This window comes from Phascolarctos cinereus, unplaced genomic scaffold, assembly GCF_003287225.1.
Source record: "Phascolarctos cinereus isolate Bilbo 61053 unplaced genomic scaffold, phaCin_HiC Scaffold_1;HRSCAF=81, whole genome shotgun sequence".
In the NCBI taxonomy this organism is placed as follows: Eukaryota; Metazoa; Chordata; class Mammalia; order Diprotodontia; family Phascolarctidae; genus Phascolarctos; species Phascolarctos cinereus.
The window spans coordinates 4133080-4145068 of NW_027555514.1; the positions used below are offsets into that span (position 1 = coordinate 4133080).

Genomic DNA, 11989 nt, shown 5'->3' on the forward strand with positions numbered 1-11989 from the left:
AAACATATTGATCATGAGATAAATATACAGGAGAGGCTAGAGTTAGGTGTATATGAGCGTGAGTGTGTGTGTGTGTGTGTGTGTGTGTGTATGTGTAAGGTTTGCTATATACACATATATTTATATGTGTATGTACATACATATACACATGCGCAAACATATATGTGAGTAAACCATTAAAATGTAACTCATTAAAATTTAATTCCATGAGTTTATGAAAACAACAGTGACTTAGCAACGATCTTTATAGTCTCCCCCATGACAGACAGTCCTATTAGAGCCACCGCCATTATGTTTCTCTGTATCGTAGCCATCCAAGGCATGATCATTTTCATCATTGTCACTGTATTCAGTCTTCTTCATTGACAATATTAATCACAACAGAAGAACTATCACTGCTTAGCATTACTTCATTAGCAGTTAGCATTTTTAATGTCTCAAGGTCATCATACATGTATTTTACTTTGGGGAAAGAGAAAATCCTTTTCACAGGTACATAGAATTCATTTCCAACACAGAATGTCTTGGGCAGGGGAAGGAGGGATCTCCTCAATGGGGTCATTTTTGGACTCATCTCATTCAGGATTCAGGCTCATCACAACTAGCACTGTCATTCTTCACCAGGAGACTCTCTAGTAAATCTCTCTTCATTTTTAAGATTTGAGAAAAAAAACTTCATTGAATACTGCCTTCTGAAGGTACTTCTCTTTCTTCAGGCTTAGATATATTAATTACTGTACTAATTGTCATGGGAGCTCATTCTCTAGATTTTTGTTGTCATGTAGAGATTCATCAGTGTTTAGTGTATTTTTCACAAAGATCTCCATCTGAGTGCAGGAACCCAATAGCTTCAGCTCCAGGTGGTGACTCCCCTAATCCAGTAAGCTTCACTGAATAAGCATAGTGTCTTTCTTCATGTAAAGAAATTGTGCTCTGTCCCATTCAAACTTGTGATCTGCGTGTCAGAATACTGTCTATCCTGAAAACAGAGGATTAAATTTGGAATTTAGAGTGTTGATAATAATTGTGATTGGAGATAATAATCAAAATATAACTTCTGGTAACTGGGCCAATTCTTTGACTTCTAGATGTTCAATAAGTTCTATGTGTGTTATCAAATCAAATCCAAGGAAACAAAAAGCATTTTCCACAACAGATCCATGATGTAAGGTAATAGTTAAAGGTGTTTCCCTGAGGCCTCCAGAACCAGGATGCAACCTATAAATATTCCGTGTTAATGTCTTCTCATCAATATCCAGTTCAGTAAGCACCTCAATGATTTTAGTCTCCGTAACAGCTCATAGTTGGCATACCTGAATCATTTGGGATTTATATTTCTTTACAAAATGTAAAACAAACTAAAGGTGCTGTTTAGATACAGAGAGAAAGAGAAAGAGGCAGAGAGAGAGAGAGAGAGATGTGTATGTATGTATATATACATATATGTATACATCTATACACCCATATACACGCAAATACATCCATATATGTTTATATATTTGTGCATATATGTATACGAATATATGAGAATATATAAGAATGAGATATATATATATGTATATGTGTGTGTGTGTATGTATATAGGATATGCTAATTGAACAAACATAGCTGCTGAGATAAACAGCTGAGGGAGCATAGAGGGAGAAGAGAGCCATTCAGTGAGGAGGAATTCACCATCTCTGGAGCAGCCCCTTTCACTCTGTAATTTTAATTATTAATAAGGTTTCCTGCCATCAAGCCTAGATTTGCCTCATTGAAACTTTAACCTAAAATAAATAAAAGCCTTAATGGAGACAGAAGCTCTATCAGAACCACTGTTCATCAGCTACATGGCAGCAGCCCAGGAGCCCACCACTGCCTCTGCTCTCTCACAAGCATCAGGGTGATGGATTCGAGGCTTCACCTGAATCTCTGTGAGAGGGAGAACCCAAGGCCTCTTTCCTCATTCACAGTTCACCCAAACATGTGTAGGAAGGAAAAAGAGACCAAGTGCCTCTGGACTCTTCCGTCTGTCTCTCAGTTCTGGCTCAACACACAACCCAAAAGCTCTGTTCCTTCTGTGGTAAGCAGATCAGAAACAGGCCTGCTCATGCTCAAGTGGAGATTGTATCACACAGAACAAGCCCCAGTGACCCTAAGGATGAGGCTTATTGGCCAGTCCTCTTCTTCCCACCCCCAACTCCATTAGACTTTAACACACTCAATCAACAATTGGCTTAAATAGGCCAAACTCCATAGATGGCCACTGAATGTAGTATCTATTTATTATCTTTATTCATTCTTCAAAAGTTGTATAGACTTGGACTTTTGCTGTAATCAGTCCATCACCTGACTCTTCACAGAGAACCATATATATGAGGTTCATGGACCTTTCATGCCACAAAGGGTGGTCACCCAGGTAAGGATATTGTCACTAGGGAGTAGTTCTCCCATCCCCTGTCTCTATTATCAACCTCCCTAAGGGCAAGGTGGGGCCCACCCCTTCTCTTGACATGACTGCCTCCATGGTCAGATGGTCCCTTGGGCTGCTGCCAGCCCTCCCAATATGTTTTTTATTTGTTTCTTTCAAGTGAACAAGTTCTACTTATATCTATACAGAGCTGATTCTGAAGTTATTCCTAAATTGATTCTTCTTTCCTTTCTTTTCAGATGTAATCAACTTCATTTATTACAACGATACTAGGTGCTCACCTCTTTCAATGCCTCTGTCACTTCTTGACAAGATATAGTAAAGAAGTTGGGGTGGGGGGAGGGTAAGAAGGTTCTCATCCCACTATCAGGCTTTGACCTCTTTTGGATTAACCAACATTTTTTTGTCACAGCATTCCCTGCGCTTACCTTCCCTTAGATGTCACCAAGAATAAAAACATATATTGACTTGGTTTCGAGGAAATTTTAAAACTCTACATAGACTTTTCCTTCTGCTTTCTTCTCTGCCAATGACATCATTTATATAGTTGTTGAAGGTATACAAAGTGCTTTACATAGATCAATCTCATTTGATCTGCACAATAATCCTGTGAGGTAAGTATGTTATTATCCCCATTTTAAAATTCAGAAATTGAGGCTGAGAGGTTGCAACTTGCCTGCCCATTACAATGATCTTCATGGCTTCAGCTCATCATGACTTCTTCCAGATGAAACAATTAAATGCCCAATAAAATCATATTTTCTATTGCCAATGGACCTAGGAGGAAACAACCATATGCAACTTCTTTCTTGACCTCTCAAAGGATCACAAAAGAATCACCTTCTGACTTAGATGCAACTTACTTAGCTCTTCTTCTTTCATTTGAGGAAGACTGCTTCATCTCAACATTGTCAACATTAGTGTCCAATCTTTCCGCTAGTTCTCAGTTGAATGGCCCTTGGACATAGCCATCACTCCAAGTACCTATGGTTAAATTACTTTGTTTTTAATGGCCTAGGTATTGGAGATCCCTAGCACACTCTGCTCCCTTTCTGCCAATCTATTAGCACCAAGATGCACGTGTAAGGGAACAACGCAGGGCTTAGGTCATATTGGTACTTTCTGAATCATGGTGCATTATGACCAAAACTCCTCTCAGCTGGTCCCCAAACTACCAGTTCTGAGCCCCCTCTCTCTTCATAGCTAGGTTGTTCCTCATACAAGAGACACATTTGAAGTCCAGGACTATAGTCAAAACCCTCCCAGCTTAGTAGCTTTTTTTCCATCTTGGCATCATATCCAATACCACAAGCTATCTTTACAATACCATGAGGTATCAGAGGGAATCTTTTCTGGGAGAAGATTTTAAAGTAATTCTATTTCCACAGCACTTTAAAGTCTGCAAAGCACTTTATATATGTTAACTCATTTTATCCTCACAACAACTCTGTAAGGTAAATGCTACTATTATTCCAATTGGTTCAGATGAGAAAAAGGAATCTGAGTGATATTAAAGGACTTTCCCAGGGTAACATAGCTAGTGACTAAGGTAGATTTTGAACTCGGGTCTTCCTGATTTCAAGGATTCTATCCTTTGCATCACCTAGCTGCCTATTGGGGTACCCTTAGGGAAGGGGTAGATTATTTGCCTGAAGGCTAAACCAATGATCTTTCTTAAATGGACCATTCTTTCTCTTCTGTCTCCCTGTCTTATCTTTCCCATCCACCAGGAATTCTTCTTGTAAGAGAAGTTAAGAATTTTGTTCCATTATCAGTATATGGAAAATATATGTGAATAGCCTTGATTACTGCTAATGGCAGATATGCAGGCCTCCTATCTACTAACAACCAGATAAATGTATAAATATTTTAGTAAATGACAGATATTCTTTCCCCTCAGTTCTGTAGTTAATGTCAGAGTGTACAAATCCCATAGACTTGTCCTTCTACTCTCTTCTACTTTATATATGACTTCTGTCCCCCCTGCCTCCGGGGCACCAAGAGCCTGAAATTGTGCCCTTGAGGAGAGGCAGACCAGAACTCAACTCTTGTATTCTATCAAAGCAAGGCCTGCAGGAAGTCCAAGTCCAAGGCCACACAGTTGGCATCTTTTCTGATGGGGTTTGTTTGTGAGGGAGGCTGACACGCTCCCAGTTTGGTCTCAAGAAAATCACAACACCAAAGGAAAAAGAAAGGAGGACAAAAAAAGAGTTGTAAATCTTCATTCCTTTAAAAGGGGATATGGGAAAATAATAACTAATAACTAATTACAAGATGAAATTGCAGGATCCTCAGTGCTAGGTAGTGGGAGCTGCCAAGTAATTGGAAAGTCTAAGAAAGGGGATGTTTCCTAATGACAGCTATTAAACCAGAATGAAAAGTAATTAAGGCTTAGCACTACAATCACCAGGTGTTAATCCCAATAGCCAGCAACTGACCCCAGTAGAGCCATATGCACAGCCGGGATTTGGTAAGATGCTGAAGGTCTGATGGTTGAGTAGACAGCTAACAAGCCTTTTAATCCCAGGAATGAGCTGGTTCACCCAATCTGTTTGCCTCATGTTCTTCTGGGCTGGTTAAAGCATAGAACTAATCAGAGCACATTCCTTAGTCAGTTCCCACATGGGCCAGTTAGCTTTGCCCAACTTCATGGACCTGGACTTTACCTTAGTGGTAATAAGCCATCATTAAAAAGAGTGTTATTGTTCACAAGGGAGAAGAGGTAAGACAATGAAAAAACTCAGAGCAAGCCCATCACCCCAACAGGGGAAATGTCATCCTTCAGGGGCATCTTTGTATATAAAGGATGGCATCACTTTCTTTTAATTAGAAAGGACATGAAAAGGTCTCTATGCTGGTTGTCATGGCTACAGAAGGAACCTGGCAGACTGTGGCATAGTGAGGGACAGGAAATTAGTGTTCATAATTCCTCCCACAGAAGTCAGGGAGTCCCCACTGAGACAGCTAGAGAAACCTTCTGTAAAAGAAGCCAGTTAAAATGGCTCATTGGCTCTCCTCAATGAGAGGGGATTCCAGCAGGCAGAGCTTACCCAGAGAATAGGGAAGTAAGCAAAAAAGACCCTTCCTAGCTGGAAAGAGCTGATCCCTTCAGGGAATGAGGGTTACATTCAGTGAGTGGCCAGGCTTCCACCAGATCAGCTACCAGTAGCCTGGTAATAGGGAGGGAGTCTGAGAACCGAAAGAACTGTGAAATCATGAATTTAAAAGCAGTGAGCATGGGAAGGTTGCATTAGGGCCTTTATGGATTAGATGAGCATTTATGAAGCAGGAACTATGCATTAGGCAACTGTGTGTGCTGGGGATTCAAAGATCAGAAACAGAGTCAGGCCTCCCAAAGCTTATGTGTCATCCTTCAAGCACTATATGTAAAGGCTATTATACGACCATTTATTAGACTGCTACAGTGAGCAAAGCACCTGGAAGAAAAAAAAAGCCCTCCCCTCAGGGAACAAAAACTCTTTGGTGTGTGTGGTGAGGAAAGGATGGTGTAACATGCAAATAGCTAAGTAAACATTAAATTATTTGAATGGGAAGACCACTAAAAATCAGGGTTGTTATTTTTGTCGTCGTTTTTCAATTGGGTCCAACTCTTCATGACCCATTTGAGGTTTTCTTGGCAAAGATACTGGAGAGGTTTGCCATTTCCTTCTCCAGCTTATTTTACAGATGAGGAAACTGAAGCAAACAGGGTGAAGTGACTTTCCCAGGGTCATATAGCTAATAAGTGTCTGGGGCCAGATTTGAACTCAGGAAGGTGAGTCTTCCTGACTCCAAGCCCAATACTCTATCCACTGTGCCACCTACAATTGGGATAGAATGATAATAATTGTTATTATTGCTGTTATTTTTAGAACTAGGTAGCTTGTTTAACATTTATAAAGCACTTTACATATATGGTCTCATTTGGTCCTCACAACGATCATGCAAGGTAGGTGATATTATTATCCCCATTTTACAGATGAGGAAACTGAGGCTGAGAAAGGTTAAACAACTTGCCCAGAGTCATACAGCTGGTATGCATCTGAAGCTGGACTCAAACACAGTTCTTTATCAACTTATTTGCATAGACTTCCCAAGGAGATAGCGCCTGGGATTGTGAGAAGCCACTGGGTGTGCAGAGCAGGAAAACCTCCACCTCTTTGGCAGAGTCACTTTTTTCCATTCAAGCTCCATCCATCCTGCACTTTCAAAGGCAGTTTGTTACCCAAGTGAAGGCCTTTATTTATCGCAATCATATTCTATTTCTTGAGATGATCTCCTCTGTGAGCCTATTGCAATAGCTTTGAAACTTGCTCTAGCATCTGATATCAGCTGTTCCTCCCAGCTTCACTTCATTTGTGGTCTAGTTTAATGCCTTTATCTAAAACACTGACAAACTATGTTAAATGGCACAGAACCATGGACATAGGGGAAGGGCACCTCTCCTGGACCTTGCTCTCTTAAAGACATCTCAAACCTTACCTAAGAGCTCTTGGGAGCTGGTCTTTGAGCCAGTTCTAAATCCATCTAAATGGTCCTGTCTTGAATAGGTGGATGATACTCTACAAGAAGTCCCTGCCAGAAGCTCTGTCTTTCACTGGGTGCTAGACTATAGACAAAAATGAAATGGTCTCTCTCTTTACTCATAGAGCTTCCGTTGTATTCAGGAAAAGAGCTCGTACATTGATCAGCATGAACAGAAGAAGGCCAGGTTGGTTTGGAGGGGTGAGTATTGGCCGTTGGGCACTGGAGAGATCCTGGGATTCCTTGAAGTTTCAACTCAAGGGCCTCCTCCTCTTGTAGGGCTTTTCCTGTCCCACCAGCCTTTAGCACCTTCGCCACCAAGGTCACATTCTGTTGGCTGTGTTTGTATTTGGCACACACCTAGAAATGTGTGTGTGTTATTTCCCAATAGAAGGAAAGCTCCCTGAAGACAATGACCATTTCTCTTTTCTCTTTGAATTCCCAGAATTTGTTTGTCCATTTTTTAAGAAGACTAATGACACTGGAGTCCCTAAAACCCTAAATTACCTGAACTTAGCACTCCTAGGCCCGTAGTAAGAGTTTTGTGAATGCCTGTTGATTATCAAATGTTTTGCTGAAATCCTGACATTAGTTGCTTTGTAACATGGGTCAGAAGAGTAAAAGCCAAGGGATTTTGTAATTATCACAAACCTGTCCAAATAGGAAATACATATTTCCAGCGACCCCCAGTCCCTACGAATCTATGGCAGCCTCAGCTCATTCTGAAACTTAGCACTTCAGACACTACTCTTAGCTTATCTTGCTAAGATTTTGTGTTCACTCTATCACCTGCCATTGTTGTGGGGACTAAAAGGTTAAATGAGAGAAGGCTGGAATGGGGGTGGGGGAGAGGTGAAAATCACATGTGGGGGGAGGAACCTAGGATCACAATGGGGCTTGTGGTACTCTTTAACAGTAATTATTATGCAACCATAATCACAGAACTTCATAGGAGGGATGTCCCTCCAAGGCCATGGAAAACAAAGGATACCTGATGGGGACCCTCCATTGTAGCACCTGCATCCCATCTTGTCTTAAAGACTTCTGTTAAGTTCTATTAAGTATTTCCTGGAGCAGCCTCTTCCATGGGTGAATGGCTCCAGGTGTTGAGGAGTTTTCTATTGATACCAAATCTTCTGTTCAGTAATTTCTATCAACCATTCATCATCCCTCAGGCCAAGCAAAACAAATCAAACTCTTGCATATGACACTCCTTCAAATAACTGAAAGTGCCCATATGCCCTGCTCCAAGCCTTTTTTTTCTATAAAATTAGTCATCTCAGTCACTTAAACCAATCCTCCTATGGCCCAATCCAAAGGTCACTACATAAAGCACTGAATGATGCCCGGTCACCAGTTGCTAGTGCCTCTCTTAAAAAATTTTCTCATGTGAATATATAGGTGTACATATATGTACATATATACATATATACACACAGATATATATTAGTCAGAGACAGCAAGGTGGCAAAGTTAATAGAGCACTAGAACTGGAATCAAGAAGATCTGAGTTCAAATCTAGCCTCAGATATTTACCAGATGCATGACCCTAGGCAAATCCCTTAATTTGTTTGCCCGTGTTTCCTCATCTGCAAAATGGGGGTAATAATAGCATCTGTCTCCCACTATTGTTGTGAGAGTAAGTGAAATAATATTTTTAAAGTGATCTGAGAATCTTAAAGAGTTATATAAATCTAGCTAGCTAGCTATAGTAATAGTAGTAGCAGCAGCAGCAACAGCAGTATTATTTGGAGGACCTGAGTTCAGATTCTCTTTCTTACACTTACTACCTTTGACTTTGGGCAGGTCACTATGCTCCTTGGCCTTAGTTTCCTCATATGTAAAATGAGGGAACTGTACTGAAAACAAGCCTATGGTCCTTTTCAGTTCTAAATCTATGATGTATGTTAGGCATCTGAGGGACAAGAAGGGATCCCTTGGACACGCCACGAATCCTCCTTCTAAGCCGCTGTCTCTTTAGCTGTGGCCAGTTAATGAATCCAAATTCATGTTACTCTATTATGATCAAGCTCACATCTTTCCATCTTGTCCACAGGATGAAAGTTTGTCACATGATTTACAGGAGTCTACTTGAATTGAATGCTTTGTATTCCTGTGATGTCTCCATCCAGTAACTTTGTCCAAAAGGGATTGAGATTATTCTGCATGACCTCTGTGCTCTTGAAGCCATCCTGACTCTTTATATTTTGTATTTACACTTCATTTTTTGCTAGATGTTCACTAATCATTCCTTTAAGAATACTTCCCAGATTTCTTTTTCCATGAACCAAAGTCACTCAGTGAACTACCACCTGAAGACTAGTTTCTTCCCTTTTTTGAAGGTCAGGTCACCACTCACTGTCAGCCTTGTGGCATCTCTCCAGCTCTCCATCATATTTCCAGGATCACTGACAGTGACTCAGCATTCACATCTTTCAGTTCTTGCAGTGTTCTGGGAAAGAGTTCACCTGGACCTGGTGACTTGAATTCATCAAGAGAAAGAATAAAACTCTGATAATATCTCCCTACTTAGCTTGTTTTTTAAAGCCTTCTTAGCCATTATGGTTCCATCACTTGCATTCAAGAGATCCACTACCTCCTTGACAAAATAAATAATTGCAAAAGGAATATAGTAGTCCTACTTTCTGTCTGTGCTCCATTATCATTTTCCTATCCAACCCAATTAGCAGTCCCCTCTCTTATTTAATCCTCTCCTCCCTCCATACCAGTACAGCTGTTTAGATAGATAGATAGATAGATAGATAGATAGATAGATAGATAGATAGATAGATAGATAGATAGATAGATAGATAGATGGATGGATGGATGGATGGATGGATGGATGGATAGATAGATAGATAGATAGATAGATAGATAGATAGATAGATAGATAGATAGAAAGATAGACAGACAGACAGACAGATGGAATAGATAGATAGTATTCCTTAGCATTCCTTGCCACCTCTTCTCATTTTGAGCATCAGTGATTCTATCATATCTTATTCTGATCATTCAGTACCATGCTCTCATATTCCACTCCCACGACAACCCCAGTTCCCTTCCTTTACTTCCATCTTCTGTACATATTGTTTTTTTAATCTATTTAGTATTTTATTTTTACCCAGTTACATGTAAAACAATTTTAACATTTGTTTCTAAAAATTGGAGTTCCAAATTCTCTCCCTTCCCCACCCCCATTGAGAAGGTAAGCAATTCAACATAAGTTATACATGTGTAGTCATGCAAAATGTTTCCATATTAGTCATGTTTTGAAAGAAAACAGAGACCAAAAAAATCTCAAGAAAAATAAGAAAGTAAAAAAAAAGTGCTTCAGTCTGTATTCAGACACGATCAGTTCTTTCTCTGGAGATGCATAGCATTTTTCATCATAAGTCCTTCAGACTTGTCTTGGGTCATTGTATTGTTGAGAATCACTAAGTCATTCATAATGGATAGTCTTACAATATTGCTGTTACTTTGTACACAGTACATTTCACTTTGCATCAGCCCATTCAAATCTTTCCAGATTTTTCTGAGAGCATCCTGCTTATCATTTATTATAGCACAATAGTATTCCATCATAATCACATAGCACAATGTTCATCCATTCGTCAATTGATGGGCATCTGTTCAATTTCCAATTCTTTGCAAACAGAAAAGAGCTGCTATAGATATTTTTGCTGTACATATTGTTTTACAAATTAAAGTTCAGTCAATAGGTCAACAAGCATTTATTAAGTACTTACTAAGAGCAAAGCATGGTGCTAAGTGCTGGAAATACAAATACAAAAAAAAAAAAGAAAGTGGTGCCAGACTGCAAGGAGCTTCCATTTTAATGGAAGAAGACAACACACAAAAAGGAAGTTCTGTGTGTGTGTGTGTGTGTGTGTATGTGTGTGTGTGTGTGTGTGTGTGTGTGTGTGTGTGTGTGTGTGTGTGGTAGAAGAGAAGAAGAGTAGAGAAGCCTGGAGTACATATAGCTCAATAAGAAATGAAGATAGATGAAGACAGAGCTGTCCGAGGTACTTGCCTTAAATGAATGTTCTAAGCGGCACCATCCAATCAGAGGGAGCAGGCATAGGGCTGGCCATATTTCCAAGAGGCAGATTCCAAAACTGGAGTGAGTTTCTAGGCTGGGGAGGTTTCTGGGACATGGTAGAGAGAATCCGGAGTGCAGCCTGGTGAGAAATAAAGGTGGTCAGTGACCCTTGCCAACTTTCATTTTGTCTTCAGGAAATGTATGTCATTTTCCACAAACAACTTACCTTAAGGAAAACTTAAAAAAAACACACACACATCCTAGGGATGAAAGCATTGAATCAACAAGGTTTACTATTATATATCAATAAGAAGGATCCTCCAGGATCATCCTAAAGGCACAGAAATGCTAATCTGGAAAATAAATTAATAATTCACTTAAAGGCTTGAAAGAGAAGCTAGATAGTGCAATGGATAGAGTCTTCAACCTGGAGTCAGGAAAATCTGAGTTTAAATCTAGCTTCAGACACAGTGTGACCCTGGGAAAGTCACTTTACCCCTATCTGCCTCAGTTTCCTCATCTGTAAAATGGGAATAATCATGGCATTTACCTCTAGAGTTGTGAGCATCAAATGAGATATTTGTAAAGCATTTTGAAAACCTTCAACTGCTTTCTAAATGTTATTTTCATTATTAAAATTTTCTCACAGTAAGACTGAGAGGCAAGTAATGCACACATCATTATTCCCACTTGCAAGATGAAGGAACTGAGAATGTGAGAAGCCAAGGGGCTTGCCCAGAGTCACACTGCTAGCAAGTGAAGTGGAATTCAAGACCAGGTCTGCTGACTGCAAGATCAGCCCTCTTTCTACTAAGGCCTCCAGCTTCTCAGAAGGGAGCAGGCTATGAGCTTAAAGGGGTGGACCTAGTTGTGTGTCTACAGCCTCCTCAGAACTGTTACCAGGATGACTGACGTCCTTTCTCCCCTGGAGCCTGGACTAGATATGTGCAGGACAATGTATGCTAGTGACATGATAATGAAGGTAAAAAACAATAGTGGCAGGATCATCAGGTCCA

At 40.1% G+C, this 11989-nt stretch overlaps 1 pseudogene; it reads right to left on the bottom strand.

Annotated features, from left to right (window-relative positions):
* Positions 1–231: 231 nt before the first annotated feature.
* On the bottom strand, positions 232–4971 carry LOC110217605 (small RNA 2'-O-methyltransferase-like; annotated as a pseudogene).
* Between the last annotated feature and the right edge of the window lie 7018 nt (positions 4972–11989).